Here is a 15,440-nt window from a genome sequence, read left to right as displayed (position 1 = left end):
CCCAGCGTGCTCCCCCTCAAGTGCACCCATCCCTGCGCACACAACTAGGTCACTCCCGAGAGCCTTTAAGTTATTGACCAGATCCGGTGTCGTATGTGTAAATATGCAAGATGTGCCTTAAAAATGAAGTCATTTGGGAAAGATTTCCAATCAGATCAGTACTGTTTGATATTTGCAAACAAAAAAGATTGTTTGTAGTTAATGTAATTTTTATGAAATGTGCAGTATTTAAATTTCTTTTCATGTTTTCTACATTGGGGTTTTTTTTTTGCTTTTGGTTTACCCATGGCCTGCCATTTTTTGTAGTGTTTTTAACCTGTACATTGTGTAATGTAATGTTTGTACATAATGAAAATTTGTTATATTTTTATATAATAAATACTTAAAAATGGGAATTCTTGCCAAAGGAACTGTCTGAAAGACACAATAATAACAATTAATACAATTAATAATAATAATATCCTGCATATGTAGAATCTTGTAAGGGAAATTCCTCTTTCACGGTGTAGTAATAATCTGAGCAACGCAGTGTACTGAGAAGTTTGCCTTGCCAAATGTGACTTGTATTTCTTGAGTCTGTGGTCAACTTAAGTGTTATTTAATTGCCTTTGGTTCCTGTAATCTGTATCACTGATAAACACTAATAAAGGTTTTGTGATGTGTCAGAGGGATCTGTTCATGGATTTCATGCTTCAGAGCATAGAGGTCTTCACAGATCAACAACAGTATTTTGTGCCAGGAAGTGCAGTGGGAAGGAGCTACTTTTAGTCTGGCCCGGCCTTGGTCTCTGGCAATACCTCTGGAGATTTAGCTCTAGAGATTTTGATGCTGGGTGGGAGGGAGGGCTCGGTGACAGAGCCGGCCTTTTCTTGTCTGCTCTGAGCTCTTCCAGCTTTATCCTTCACGGGGGGGGAGTGGTGTAATTTTAGTGAAGCAAGTGAAGCTCCGTTCATCAGCGGGAACGTTTGTGCTGTGCCGATGTCCTTGCATCAGCAGCCACCGGAGCACTTTGCTTTCTGTTCTGGCTGAGACATTGAGTCGGGCTCCATGGCTGTGTGCTCAAATGTTTACCCCTTGTTAAAGCAGCCTTATTAAAGGACAGTAGCTTGTGTTTGTGTACATATATTTATACATCAAGGGAAAGGTGCATAAAATGGGAATTTAAAATGTTGATTATGTTGACATTTCTATGATACATATTTTGCTTCTCCCTGAAATGACCGTCCTGGGAAAAAAAAAATCGTACAGAGCTTTGAAATTTGTTCCTGTAGGGGTTTCAAGCTAAAAGCAGATCTCAAATCCTTCTGCTGAAATCAGGTATAGAATAGCATTTAATGAAACAAACTGAAGCATGAGTGTTTCTTCCTGTGTTCAAAAAAATGCTTACATCAGAGGTAACACTTTTACTGGAATTTTAATATTTTATTTAAGTTTTCCAAAAGAGAGAACTGCTCCTTACATGGATTGTATTATTTCACATTTTGTACAAATCAATGATCCAAAAATCTGTATATGGCAAAGCTTTGGGGTTTTATCATGAATTCTTTAACTATATATCTAATTAATATGGTACATATATATAGAGTATGACTCACCAAGAAAATATAAAACCTTCTTAGACATAAATGAGGCTCTATTTGGCTTTGTGTCTCAAAATGTAAGTAGAAAACATTATCCCACCTGCATGGCCCTTAACCAACAACAATCCCCTTTGTCCCCCAACTTCCAGCTTTCTCAAGCCCATGTAGCAAAAGTGCCAGAACCCAATCAAGTTTTTATGTACACAGAGTCTGAGTTTTAACTAGGGTTTCATAAAAGCCACGGTGTGGAGATTTGTGGTGGGCAGAGAGCTTCAGAGATTGTACTTCAAGGGAATTGAAATCAGGCTAATGCAAGACTCAGTTGGGAAGCAATGTCTGTGATACACCTCCTGCGGTCAGGAAAACAGGTGAGCATTTCTGGTGATTCATCTAAAGTCTGGTAGTAAAAATCATGATGCATCTAATGAACTTAGAGAGTCATCTTGGTTAAATTTAGAGCTGAAGTTGGGGCTGAAGGATGGGTGCTGAGAAGGAAAGTTGGTAGCCTCCTTTCTGGATAATCACCCGTGATGCAGAGCAGCAACACCTGCGTGGGAAGTAATTAGTCATAACTGAACTCAGGGAGAGAAAGGCTTTCTGTCAAAAGAAGCAGGCCTGTATGATAAACTGGTTCTTCCTCATCTAGTTCAAAAGCCTGGGTTACATACCCCAAAACCTTCACAGCAGGTCCCGAGGCTCCCCTGGCGGGACTGACAGGAGGTAGTCACAGATGAAGGACGGTTCACCGCACCAGCCTTTGGCATCAAATTCACGCTGTTTCCTGCAACAGAGCTTGTGCCCTTCTATGAGTGGATGGGTGGTCCTCACTGCCTGACCAGGAGTTTCGGCCACCCCAATGCAAGGCAACCTTGAAATGCTAAGAAAATAAAGTCACCTGTTCCTGGGGTTTGGGATCTGTCTGTTCTGGCATCCCACATGCTGTATAATGTGGGATTCATCCACTCGGTACTTAAATCTGAGCCCATCATTTCACAGGGACTCTCCGGTTAGTGGAAAGATACAGACTTCTGAGAGCTTCTCATCTAGGCCTGGCCAGGCAATGGGACAGTTCAGGTGCATCATTGAAGCTCTTGATCTCCCCTTTTCTTGTAAAGGCAAGGGGCAGCAGCCTAGACTCCTTTAACTTTTAGATGCCTAAAATTAGATGAGGAAAGTCACCAAGCTTCATCAGATAAGACCACACACCATCCAAAGAGCAGCTGAGTGCAGAGGGAAGCCCAAGGCTTAGCTCCTGGGCTAAGTCCCTTGGATCAAACATTTGCTTCATTGATGCTATTTCACTGTGTATGGCCTAGTTTTTTTCTTTTCGTTTTTGATTACCATAACTGAGATTTTTGCTAACATACTTCAGAAATTAATGCAGTATGCCTATTAGATAAATTCCATTTATTTGCCAAGCATGGTGTGGCATCAGCCCTATGTTGCATGGTGAGACCATATGACCACAGAACCTCTTGCTCACAAAGAGCTACCTTCTCCTGTCTGCCTTTCCCTGGCTCTAGGGGCAGAGGTGAGGAGGCGGTGCCAAGACACAGGGCTGGAGACAGCACTCCTTCACTGAGCCATCATTAATTCCGTGGCCCAAACTGGCTACAACAGCAGGACATCACAAAAGCTCTGACACTGAGCTTGAGCCTTCTCCTGCTGCAATCTCTGGTAGTCACCTACAATGGAGCCAAGCACCCTCGACACCCTCCACAGTCAGTGGGGAGAAACAGGCACTTTTAGGACACAAAACACAGAAGTGGGTAATTCCTACAGGCATGGGAATTCCCAGGTGTACCTTCACAGCCATTAAGGCATAACTGCAGTATGTCTCCTGAGTGCCCCATTGATATTCTGGAACTGTGGGCTTGCATCTTACACCCTGGAGACCTTGGGCAGACCTCCAAATCTGTTTTAACTCTCAATAATTTAAATTAATTTCCCCAAAGTCAAGTCTGTTTCACCTGTGACAGTAATAGGTAAGTGATATCTCTCTATCTATCTCGGCCCATGAGCTTTTTTCATCTGATTTTCCATTCCTGTTCTGCTGAGGACAGGGAGGGAGTGAGAAATGGGGAGGGGGTCTGGCTGCTGACCAAGGTCTACCCACCACACACACCAAGGAGACAAGATCCCAGGGATGCCTGTGGTGCTTCAGCCAAAAAATTAGTCAAATTCCCACTGACCTGCTCTACTGTCCTGTGCCTCTTGAATGCCTTCAAGGATGCTTTATGTATAGAGATGTGTGATGGAGTCAAACACCACTGAGGTGCCTGATTCTGGTTCCTGCAGTGCGTGCTGTAGGTGCAGGACTCCTCCTAAAATGGAGTGGCAGCACTCACGCTCATAACTGGATGTGGCTGTGACCTCTGGGATGGGGACTTAATCCTGTGACCTCATGCAAGTGGTACTCAGAAACTGCTGCCTGGACCAGATCCTGAACTCAGAGACACCAGGTGGGATTTAGCTGAAGATTCAGACAGATGTGACTTCTGTAGCCAATGTGTAGGGTCTACATGAATGACAGGCATCTGTGCTCCTGTGGCAGACAAGGAGGGCTGGTCAGGGGGGTCTTAGAGGGGTGTCTGACTTATTTCACAGTAGGCACCTGCATTCTCTTAGCACAATTGCTCTCTAGTTTCCCATAAGTGCGTTGACTACCTCACCATTGTGTATGACTAAGCACCTGCCCTACACACGGGCACAGACCTTGTGGATATAGAAATTCAGGGGGGTGCACTGTCCCTGAAGGGGATCATCCATCCTCTCCAGCTCCAGTTTCATTTTCCCCTGACTCCTTTGACACCAACACCCAGGAAAGTCATCTGCTCATGGACAGATGTACCAAAGTACCAAAATCAGGTAGATTGCTGCACATTTAGCTCACTCAGATATCAAGCAAATCTTAGGGAGGGGGCAGAGGGGGAAGAGGACCCCAGGGCCTGGAAAGAAGGCAGGACTGTGTTTTTGAGCAGCAGCCAACAAAGTAGATCAGCCTATATGTGATGTAAAACCTCTGGAGGTTTCTAATCCATTTCAAGGCTGGTCAAGGAGAAAACATTGGATAACTTGAAGGCTTAGCATCCCTGTGGTAATGCCCACTGACACTTTAACTGTCACCTAAGCCAAATTTAAATTGAAGGACGTGGACTAGTAACTGAAGAGAAGTGTTACTTCCCACCATATACACCAAGGTCTTCAAGTATACCTTATTTAAGTGGATGCTTTGGAGAAGCTTCCTGGAGTTGGGTTTCCCGTTCAGCAGTGATACAGGTCCCTCCTGCTGTACACACAAAGCTGATTTCACACTCGTGCCCGTGATGCCCATGGAAAGGAAGCAGATGGCCACCAAGCTGAGAAAAGCAGTGACTTAGCCTGGCTGTGAGAAGCCAGTGGGTTCATTTAGTTGATAATTATTAATTATTTTTGAGTGGGCATTAGAATCCTCAGGGTCACAGGCATGAGCACTCAGCCTGCAGCAGGCAAACCCCACTTGCCTGTCAGCTTCTGCTGCAGTCGAGAGCCGGCTGCTATGCCTTCAGGGTACTTTTTGAGTAAGGAGGACCCACCAGCCTCACATCTGAGTTAAGGAAGCAATCCTGTGTGGTGCTATAGTCAAATGCTGCTAAAGAATGCAGACTATTTTTGGCAGCTTCATCTTTCTGATCTGAAAACTGTTCCAGGTTGTGCACCTTTGCCTTAACTGATGTAGGATGAATGTGCTGGAGGCCAGAGGTAGAGGCTGCCTTCTACCCATTCTCCTAAGTGGATGGCCCAATGCTGGGTTCCAAGAATTGCATTTGTCCCTGCAGATGTCTGCCAGGCAGCCCCATCTTTGCAGCTCAGCTCCCAGGACCTTTTACCTACCTGGCTGCTGGCTGCAGCCTTCTGCCAGGGCGATGAGTCCTGGCCCTGTCTGGGTTGGCTGCTCCGTGGATGGCCACTGTAACCCTAGCCATGTGCTCCAACCCCTTGGGATGGGGCAACTCACTGAAGAACAACCAGTCCTAAGGTGCCTGCAGACAAGTTTTCCTTTTTTTCCACCAGTTCATGCTTTGTGTAGAAATACTCCTTTGTGGTTAAGGCAACATGGCTTTGGCATAACTTAAATTTGCTCCTGCAAGAAGAGAGGAGTTGTGCAGCAGGTCAGCAGAGGTCATGATGATAGAGAGTTCTGTAAAACTCCATCAGAGGGTCAGAGAGACACAAAGAGAAGAATAAAGGGCAACAACTTCCTCCCTTCACCTGAAAAACTCTTCTCCCACTCATAGTGAGAAGACAAAAGAAGCAGGGAGTTCGGGAAGACAGGAGAGAGGGACCCACATGATGTGGGACTAAGCTGTCTAGAGGCTGCAAACACACAAAGGTTTGAGAGGATGTTCCCCAGTTAAATAAGCAATTTCATTATGTACAGAGGATCCTCAGCTTAATTCATCCTCTTTCTCTATGCAAAACATGTCCACTGGATTTGGAAGAAATTCAAGAACCTTGACTTTCCAAAAGTCCTACAGCAGACACTAAGAGCAGGTTCAGTGGACAACTAGCTAGAGAATAGCAAGAGCCACCTCTGCAAATCAAGATCTTAACATTGCTTTTGTCTACAAATTTCCTACCTGGATCTCTGTGTGTGGGATAACAGTACACAGTGTATTTGGTGTGTGACCCCTAAGTGAGATCATCCCATCCCCAGCTCCTAGAAAATAATTTACCAAGGTCTCCTCCCTCCCTAGAGTTTCATTTCACTTCTGTGCCAAAGATTTTCCTCCTCCCTCCCTTGGGGGCTAGATCACTTCAGAAACAGGATCCAGCAAGGGCTGGCAGCCTGCTGTGACCTTTGTCTGTTGGGGTATAATGTACAGTAACGAGACCCAAGATACTTCTGAACACACAGCTTGGCGGGATGTTAATTAAAACAGAGGTAACACTACCTCTACCCTTTGCAAGGCCGCAGCTGAGAATGTTTTATGAACCCCTGGGAGGTAAAGGAACACGTTCAAGGCTACGCAACGTATCTATGAGAGAGCTGGGAGGAAATCCAAATGTTTTGTTTACGTATCAGCATACAACCTGACACATGCAATGAATCCAGCACAAGACCAGATGGATGCACTAGAGACCAGTGGCATGAGAAGGTAGAAAAAATTTCTTCCAGTCACTTCACTTGAAAGGGAAAGAGAGTCTTGCCTCCGTCCTCTATCACCCACACCAGCAGCAAGCCATCACTGTCCAAATCGCCTTTGTAAAGGTCCCCACGATCCCCTGTCAGAGGATAACAAAGAGGTTCAGTCTGTCGCTTCCAAATTCATGGCTCCTTTGGGCCCCAGGATGGCCGAGGTACTGCTTTGTTTTACCACCCTGGCATGACCTGGGTTTTCTTAGCAGTTATTTATTTTTATTTATTTAACTGCATAAATTGATTATCCATGTAACAACTTTAATCAATTATCTGTGGCAAAGAACTTCTCCGCAACTTAATTAGCGAAGTTCTTCACTGACCTAGCAATATCTGATTGCATCATATAAGAGCTTAACTTTGAAATGGCAACACATTTCATTAAAAATAACTAATAGCTTCAGGGTTTAAAGATGTAAATGTTAATTTTCTTAATGAGAAAAAAAAGGGCATGCAGACTCTACCTGTCTATATTCATTATACTGTGTCCACATGGGATGACTCACATTTGCAAAACTCAGGTTTAATTAACATGCTTATTTTTACAATGATATTTCTCATTATAATAAATTAAATGTTTAAACAGCCAGTGCAAACATTTTGATCCAAGACAAAAATGCTTGCACAGTGCTAGTTTAAGCATTTCATTTAGTATAATCCTTTCCATAACAAATGCCTTAGAAGTTGATTTCTTCACTGCGAAAGGCTATTAGTATTATTTCCTCTGGTAATGTTTAATCCAAGACAATCAGAAGTGTAAGGCGTGAACGGAAGGGGGCTGGAAGCGATGATGCTGGATGCGATAGCGAAGGAACCTGCCCCGGCCGCAGCAGCACCGGAGCCCGCAGCGGGTGCCAGCCCTTTGCCCGGGCACCCGCGCTGCCCCCAGCCGCACACACGCGGACCCATCCAAGCGCATCTATGACCCAGAGCGCCTTTGGCACCCGAGGGCGCTTACCCCATCCACCCCATCCACCGCCCCGCCGGCGCACCCAGGGAGGGCAGTGTCTCCGAACAGGACCTTCCAGTCCTCTCTTTTTAAGCCCCGCTCCGCCGTGCCGCGCCGGGGCCAGGCGGGCCCCCGGTGCCGGAGGCCGGGACGGAGCCCCGGGGCAGCGGCGCCGCCGGGCGCTGCCGGCGGGTCCCGCCAGGGGGCGGTGCAGGCCCGGCCCCGCTCTGGGGCCGTGGGGGGAACGGCGGGGCCGGGAGACGCCGCCTTCCCCACACAGAAAGCCGAGAGGCAGCGGGATGTGCTACAATCGCGGTGTGTGTAAGACTGAGGAGCTCTCTGGTGACGGAGCTCCTTATTTCCTTGGGATTCCAAGCCTGGCGCGGGGTAGGAGGCTCGGCCCTGAGCTCGGCAGCTGCGTTACTCCCTCTGCCACAGGGTTCGGCTGCAGACGGAGCGCTGGAGCACCTCTGCTCTGAGGGCAGGCTGGGAGAGCCGGGCGTCCTCAGCCTGGAGAAGAGAAGGCTGTGAAAGGCTGTGACCTTACAGCACCTTCTTATAGCCCCTTCTTATAGCCCCTTATAGCCCTTCTGAAGGGACAACAGGAGAGCTGGGAAGGGACTTCTGACAAGGACGTGTAGCGTCAGGACAAGTGGGAACGGCTTTAAACTGAAAGAGGATGGGTACAGATTACATATTAGGAAGAAATGAGGGTGGCGAGGCCCTGGAACAGCCGCATTCCATGAAGAAGGCCAGGCTGGATGGAGCTCTGAGCAACCTGGTCTAGAGGAAGGTATTCCTTCCTGTGGCAGGGGAGCTGGAACTAGATGATCTTTAAAGTCCCTTCTGACTACAACCATTTTATGATTCTATGATTTCTAAAAAGCTTCTGACCCAGCTCCTTCATGGCCAGCATCCTGGGAGCAAGCTGGGTCAGGGAATGTGTCCTTCTCCCCTCAGTGTAAATTCGCCAAAGGCAGTATTTTCCCCCAAACAGATGCCAGCTGACTGGGCTCCATCTACTCCCATGTGGGACTGGGACTGGGACATGAGGCCCTGTGTGAAGTAGGGAAAGCAGACCATGGCAGGGCAGAACAGGGATTCTCCTGGGGCATGGGAAGGAACAGCCTGGCTGGGAGCAGTGAGACAGTCTCTATCTGACTTTCCTAGGGTCTGTGCTCCCAGAAGACATCTCCTTCACCTCCTCAGGGGAAATTTCCACCTCTGAGCTGGAGCAGTGTCTGCAGAAAGAAATGGGCCAGGAGGCAAATTCCTCTTGAAGTAATCCGAGAAGAAAAGTCTTGCAAGAGGTGAAGCCAAGGCAGGGTCGTGCAATCAGGTGAGAAAAGCCCATGTGTTCAACCCTCCCAGCAGCCGGAGAAACACAAGGCAGGGAGCTGCCTGGGCTGGGGATAGGCACGCAAGGACCCACCGTGGGTCCCCAGTGTAAAGCCACTGGCATCCCACCATCCCACCCTTGCACCTGGGAAAGCTCCCACCCCACCTCAGGAGCCTGGAACCAGTGTCAAATAACCATGGCTGTACAGGGTGTTTTGATGATACTAAAAAGTTTGTCGGCAAGTCACTCCAGTTTACTTTGTAATTCAACAGTATTTAATTTGAATTCATAAATAAAGCCCTTTAGGGGATCTCATTACTCTGTGAAAAGCATTAGCAAACACAAGTTGTCAATCACTTTAGCCAGCTGACAAGCTAGAAACCAGAGGATGATCCAGGCTGAGCCAAATCAGCAAAGGGGAAGAAAAATCACTCCTGGATTTACCTCTGATGAATGACCATTGATGAATGACTGGTGATTTTTTAAAGAAATGAGCATTAAAACATTCATGGGTAAATCACCAAATCTCCTCATACCACTGAATTGAGTTTAGGGGTTGCTCAGGTCTGAAAAACGTCCGGCCAGAAGGCACCCATTTATTTTTCATTGCTTGCTGCCTGACAAATCACTGGGCTCACAAAAATTCAGCAGATTAATAAACTGATCCCACTGCTTAACTAATTGCAAAAAGCAAAAAAGTGATTTGAGTAGTAGTGCAATGGTCATTACAAAAATATCCACTGACTTTGGAAAATTGCAGGCACAACATTTTTACCTCAGAGGGCAGATTTATGTAGGCCACAAAGTGCCTTGGGTATTTCTTAGAGTCCTCAAGTTTATTCATGTATTATTTCCTCCGAGATTCAGTATATTTTTCCAGCAGGCAAGAAACTGGGGCTTCTGCGTACAAGTTTCATCTGCTCAAAATGTGAAAAAATATAGATCCCCTTAGCACATTCTGCTACAGTAGAAGCAAAGTGTAAAAGAAAAGTTCCAAATATGTAGATTTAAAAATAAAAACACAGAACTCTCTCCTCCCTAAAAGGGATTTGAAGGAAAAAAAAATCCCTCAGCTACAGATAGGTCTAGACTTTAATTGTGGAGCTGCCTAAGAAGAATTGTTGGCCTGAGGTCATTTTAATCAGGTTGCATGTCAGCTTGCAAAATCTCCAAATTAGCTTACAGCTTGGGGAGAGAAAGATGTTTTTCTTTCCTGAAGAACGCAAACAGATTGTTGTGACATGTTCTCAGTCATCATGACAGATCAGATCCCTGCTTTGTGCTGCGAGCCGGGAAAGAAGGCAGCCACTTCTCCGGCTCCTTCAGAGATTTGGGCATCTCCCAGTTTGACAGAGCTGGGGATGGAGTTTACAGAAATCCTTATGAAAGTGAGGTTTATATGCAAAGACTCTGATAAAAGAGATTGACCTTAATTGGGAAGCAAGTTTCTTTCACATTTTTTAACAACCTCCAGGCCTTCCTAGCAGTCTGATGAAAGGGAAGTTGTGAAAAGAAACAATCTGTATTTATGCAGCAGAAACTATCATATCCTGAGCCACGCAGAGAATGACAAGGAACCGACTCATCCTTTTAAAAAAGGGATTAATTTGCCATTTTCTTCCTGAGGTTGTAAAAAGCAAGGATGTGGGTGGATTTCAAAACAGTACTTTAGTTGGATTTACAGTGAGCTCTGAGTCTGTGTAAGACTCTGTGTGTTGGTGTGGAGTAGCTGACCTGGTGTCTTGTTTGAAAGACAGGTGTCTGCTAAGGAAGGTAGGAGCCTCCCTTGGAATGGAAAATGTAACCCCCTTCCCTCCAAATTATTATAATTTTGAAATTAAGGGGCTTTCAGGCAAACATATGAGAAATGGGAATAACAGTTCTTTACTAGTGTATATAACAAGGCAATAACACAGAAACATTTGCTTAACCTGGCAGAGTCGGGATATGACCTGACACCCTGCTGGGGAGGGTGGTGGTAGCAGCCCAATTAAGGAGGGGCTGCAGTCCTCTTTGAAGTGATAGATGTGGTTCTGTTGAAGCGGTGATCCTGTAGAAAGGTCAGGTCCTCCTCTGAAGGTCCAGTGGTGATTATGTAGCTCTTGTCCTCTGGGAATCCAGTAGGTAAGGGCTGCCTGTGGCATTCCAAACCTCCGATTATACCCAGGTAGGAATGCTTGGTTCCTCCCCCTGGGCGGAGCATCTCACAGTGGGATGATGTAACTTTGTGAGTCCGGCAGTGAGGTTACGTGGTCCATTAACAGAAGATATCTCCCAGAAAGAGTTACCAGGGATGTGTCACGGAAGAGATAAAGAACACTGAACTGACCCACCTGGTTTCAACAGATGATGATAGAACACATACTTTTGGTTACATCTTACATCGTAACCTAAGACACCTGGGGTGATGGCCCTCCCAAGATGTCCATAGCTTATGTGTCTGATTCAGTTCCTCAGCTGTAGCACATTTGGATACTCTTTTTAATTTTTTTTCTCCATGTTCAGTTTTTCATCAGCATCAGTAGATGGTTCCAATGGGATCACAGGGGAAAGAGAAGCAGGAGAACAGGAGCTGGGGTGGTGACTTGGTTTCATCTGGAAAGACTCCCAGAGAGAGAGGCAAGTGCCTCTCTCATGACAACTGGCTGGTAGTGAGACACATCTCACCTGTTTGGTGGCCCCCAAAGGTCTGCATCTGAGCTAGGAACCAGCAGTGCCTCATTCATGGGAGGAGTGAAAGAAATGGGTGGCTCTAAATGGCGATTCCTCCAACTTCTAGCTGCTACCTCCTTCTCTTAACTAGTTCAGGCACCCTATCTAGGGAAAAGGAATCTGTCCTTGGTAGTGGCCAAGGGCTCAGTTCTGCCTGCAGCTGAGAAAGGCTGCAGACAGAAGCCTGAGTCCTGCCTTGAGACCCTGGCATGCCGCGAACAGGCGCATGCCTGGGTAAAGATGGACTTGGGACCATTTTGCCAAACCAGGAGAGGATGCCATGTGCAACAGGCACCCATGCATTTGCCAAGAAGGCGTTCATCCTGAGTAGCTGACATAGAATCACAGAATCATTTAGAGTGGAAAAGACCTTTAAGATCATCAAGTCCAACCCTTAACCCAGCGCTGCCAAGTGCACCACTAAACTATGTCCCTAAGTGGCACATATACGTCTTTAAATAAACCCAGGCTGCCCACCTCCCTGGACAGCTTTTTCCAATATCTGACAACCCTTTCAGTGAAGACATTTTTCCTAATATCCAGTCTAAACCTCTCCTGGCACAGCTTGAAGCCATTTTCCCTTGTCCTATTTCTTGTTCCTCGGGAAAGGAAATCATCCCCCGCCTTGCTCCATCCTCCTTTCAGGGAGTTGTAGAAAGTGATAAGGTCTCCCCTGAGCCTCCTTTTCTCCAGGCTAAACACTCCCAGCTCTCTCAGCCACTCCTCATAAGCCTTGTGATCCAGCTCCATCGCCCTTCTCTGGACACGCCCCAGCACCTCAATGTGTTTCTTGTAGTGAGGGGCCCAGAACTGGACACAGGATTTGAGGTGTGGCCTCACCAGTGCCAAGTACAGGGGACAGTCACTGCCCTGGTCCTGCTGGCCACACTATTGCTGATACAGGCCAGATGTTTTTGGCCACCTGGGCACACACTGGCTCATGTTCAGCTGTTGTTGACCAGCACCCCCAGCTCCTTTTCCACCAGACAGGTTTCCAGCCACTCTGCCCCCAGCCTGTAGCACTGCCTGGGGTTGCTGTGACCCAAGTGCAGGACTCAGCATTTGGCCTTATTGAACCTCGTACTACTGGCCTTGGCCCATCGATCCGGCCTGTCCAGATCCCTGTGTAGAGCCTAAGACATAAGACTCTCAGGCCTTTAAAACTGCATGGGACAAGACAGTGGGATTATTTCTGTTGGGACAAACCCTGGCATCAGGAGAAGAGACTGTATTTCCCTGTTCCCGCTCTTTCCTTAGATGGCTTTGCAAGCCAAGAGAAGTCACAACCATCTCCAGGTAGAAGCTGCCAGTTTATTTCTCTCAACAGCCTCCACATTTACAGCATAAAAATCTTCATCTTCCCTGTGGTAAGAGTTTGGGGAGTTATTTTTTTGTTTTCTGGCTCCCTTCCATCAGCCCTGGTGGGACCCAGGGCAAGGCAGCAGTGCCACACAACCCAGATGTCAGCAAACCGTTAATCCCAAGGGACAGACCCCTGGGGTGAGAATCCCGCTACAACTTCTCCAATTAGACATCTTACCTCCTGCTTTGCCTCTGCTTTAGCCATTTCAGGCATATTTTATTGTTCAGACTCCTTGTTAAACAGCTGGGAAGCTCTGGATGTAAGCACACGGAGATTACTGGTTCAATAATAGAGTCAGGCACATTGGCTTTACATCGTTTTGCTAATAAAGCTGAAAAATAAAGCTGTTGACTCTTCTTTCATCAGCATCAGCCCCATAAGGCTCTCCCATGTCTCGCCTGGTGATTAGAGCAGAGGACTGGGAACATGGGTCTGGAGTTCAGCCCTTAATGAGCAGCCTGTTCAGCATGTTTCACTCGGGGCTCTTGACCTCTTTGCACTTCAGCCAACTCAGCTGTAAAACTGGCTGAAGGATGGACCTCGTGGAAGCCATCCACCATGCCCCAGTTGAGTCTTGAGTCCAGATTCCATGGGTAAATACAAAATAAAAATCAACAACAATTTAAATTTGCAGTGACCCAGCTCAAATGCCATGAGGACGTCAGGTCTTGCCAGTGTAAACAGTGCTTGGTCTCTGGGGTTCCCCATTACAATGTCAGACCCAATCTAAGAGCTATCCCTGCAGTCTGTGCTGCAGTGAAAGAAAGCAGTGCTGCAGCCTCCAGCACAGACAAGGCAACGTGGTGCCAGCTCCAGTATCCAGGTACACCAGCTCCTGCAGCACCAAGCAGTGCTGGGAAAACTGGGTGCCACTTGCAGTCCCAGGTGAGGGAAGCAACGTCCCCCTTACTCTCAAATCTCTGAGCTGCCAGACAGCCAACATCTCTTCCCTATCTGCGAAGGCCCCTCGTGGAGAAGCTGGCATGAATCATGCCAAGCACAGGAAAGCCTTAGTGCTCTCTCACACCATGTCCAAAACGTTTCCAAACTGTCCCTCAGGCAGGATGGCACCTCTGTCAGTACCCATCGCTCAGTGCAACAGAAGGAGGCGAAAGGAGGTGCTGGCACAGCTTGTTTGCTGTGTAACACCTTCCAGGTACGATGGTGATGCTGAAGAGAAGTTCTGCCTCACCACCTCACCCTGTCCAGTACACACAATCTACTCACATGAAACACAGTGATTTCTCTCAAAGTTGAGAACAATTGAGAGCTTTTTCCCTCTCAACTGGGAGGTTGCAGGTCTGGCTTCTAGGTGACATAGAGAAGCCAGAGCTTCCAAGCTGGCACTTAAGGGTGGGGAGCAATGAAGAAGAGAGAGGCACCATTCCTTGGGATTTCAGCAGTGTGGAGTCAGCTTTGCATGTGCTGTTTGTCACAGCAGGCATAGCAAAACTGAGCAAGAAACTGTTTTCAGACAGAGCAAGAGCACCAGTTAATCCAGGCCTGTGGCAAGGCCATTTGTTCCCAAACCTGCTCTGCACCTTCTCATACAGTCCTGCACTGTGCAGCTACGTGGAGATGAGACTCCTGAACCAAAAAGCTCTTCCTTGGGGATCAATAAGAATTCCAGGTGTACTTCTCTGTCTGTCTTAGCATTATCCCACCTTGCACCATGCAGACATACCCAGCGAAGCATAGGCTTGGAAAAGGCTGAGGTTGAGAACTGTTTCAAAGCCTTCTCCATAACAAGTGCCTATCCCTCCATAACCTCCATACTTAACCCTTAGCTGCCCCACAACGTGCCCTTTAGTGACTGGTGACTTGTAGGTGTGGAGAAGAGGCTGGAATGAAGCATCCTATGGAGTTGGGAAGGTGAGTATTTGCACAGCATGATGGGATCAGTGCAGGTGGCTGGGTGTGAGCGAAGACCTTCAGCACACAATGGCAATCTCTGTTCTGGTGTAAGGATCCTTTTGCTGAGGATTTTCCATCCCTTGAGGAAAATATGCTAACAGGCTTTAAATAATTAAACAAATCACATTGCAGGCAAACCCAAGTTGATCTTTAAAATGCATTATCCTCAGAAGGCACTTGAAATGCTCAGTGCTTTATACCCTCCTCAGAGCTCTTCACACATTAACTAATTCATCACACAAGGGACCACCCAGCTGCAACTCAACCACAGAGCAAATGCTGTGCCAGTCACCTCTGCCTTTAAAACTGTGTTGCCACAGCTGGAGGCCAGGTTTCTTCAGCACCAACAAGCAGAGGCAGTGAGACAACAAAGCTCTTTTCATCAGGCCAAGTTTGTGTGGAGG

This window comes from Coloeus monedula, assembly GCF_965178545.1.
Source record: "Coloeus monedula genome assembly, chromosome: 3".
Lineage (NCBI taxonomy): Eukaryota > Metazoa > Chordata > Aves > Passeriformes > Corvidae > Coloeus > Coloeus monedula.
Note: the sequence above shows the minus strand (reverse complement) of the source record.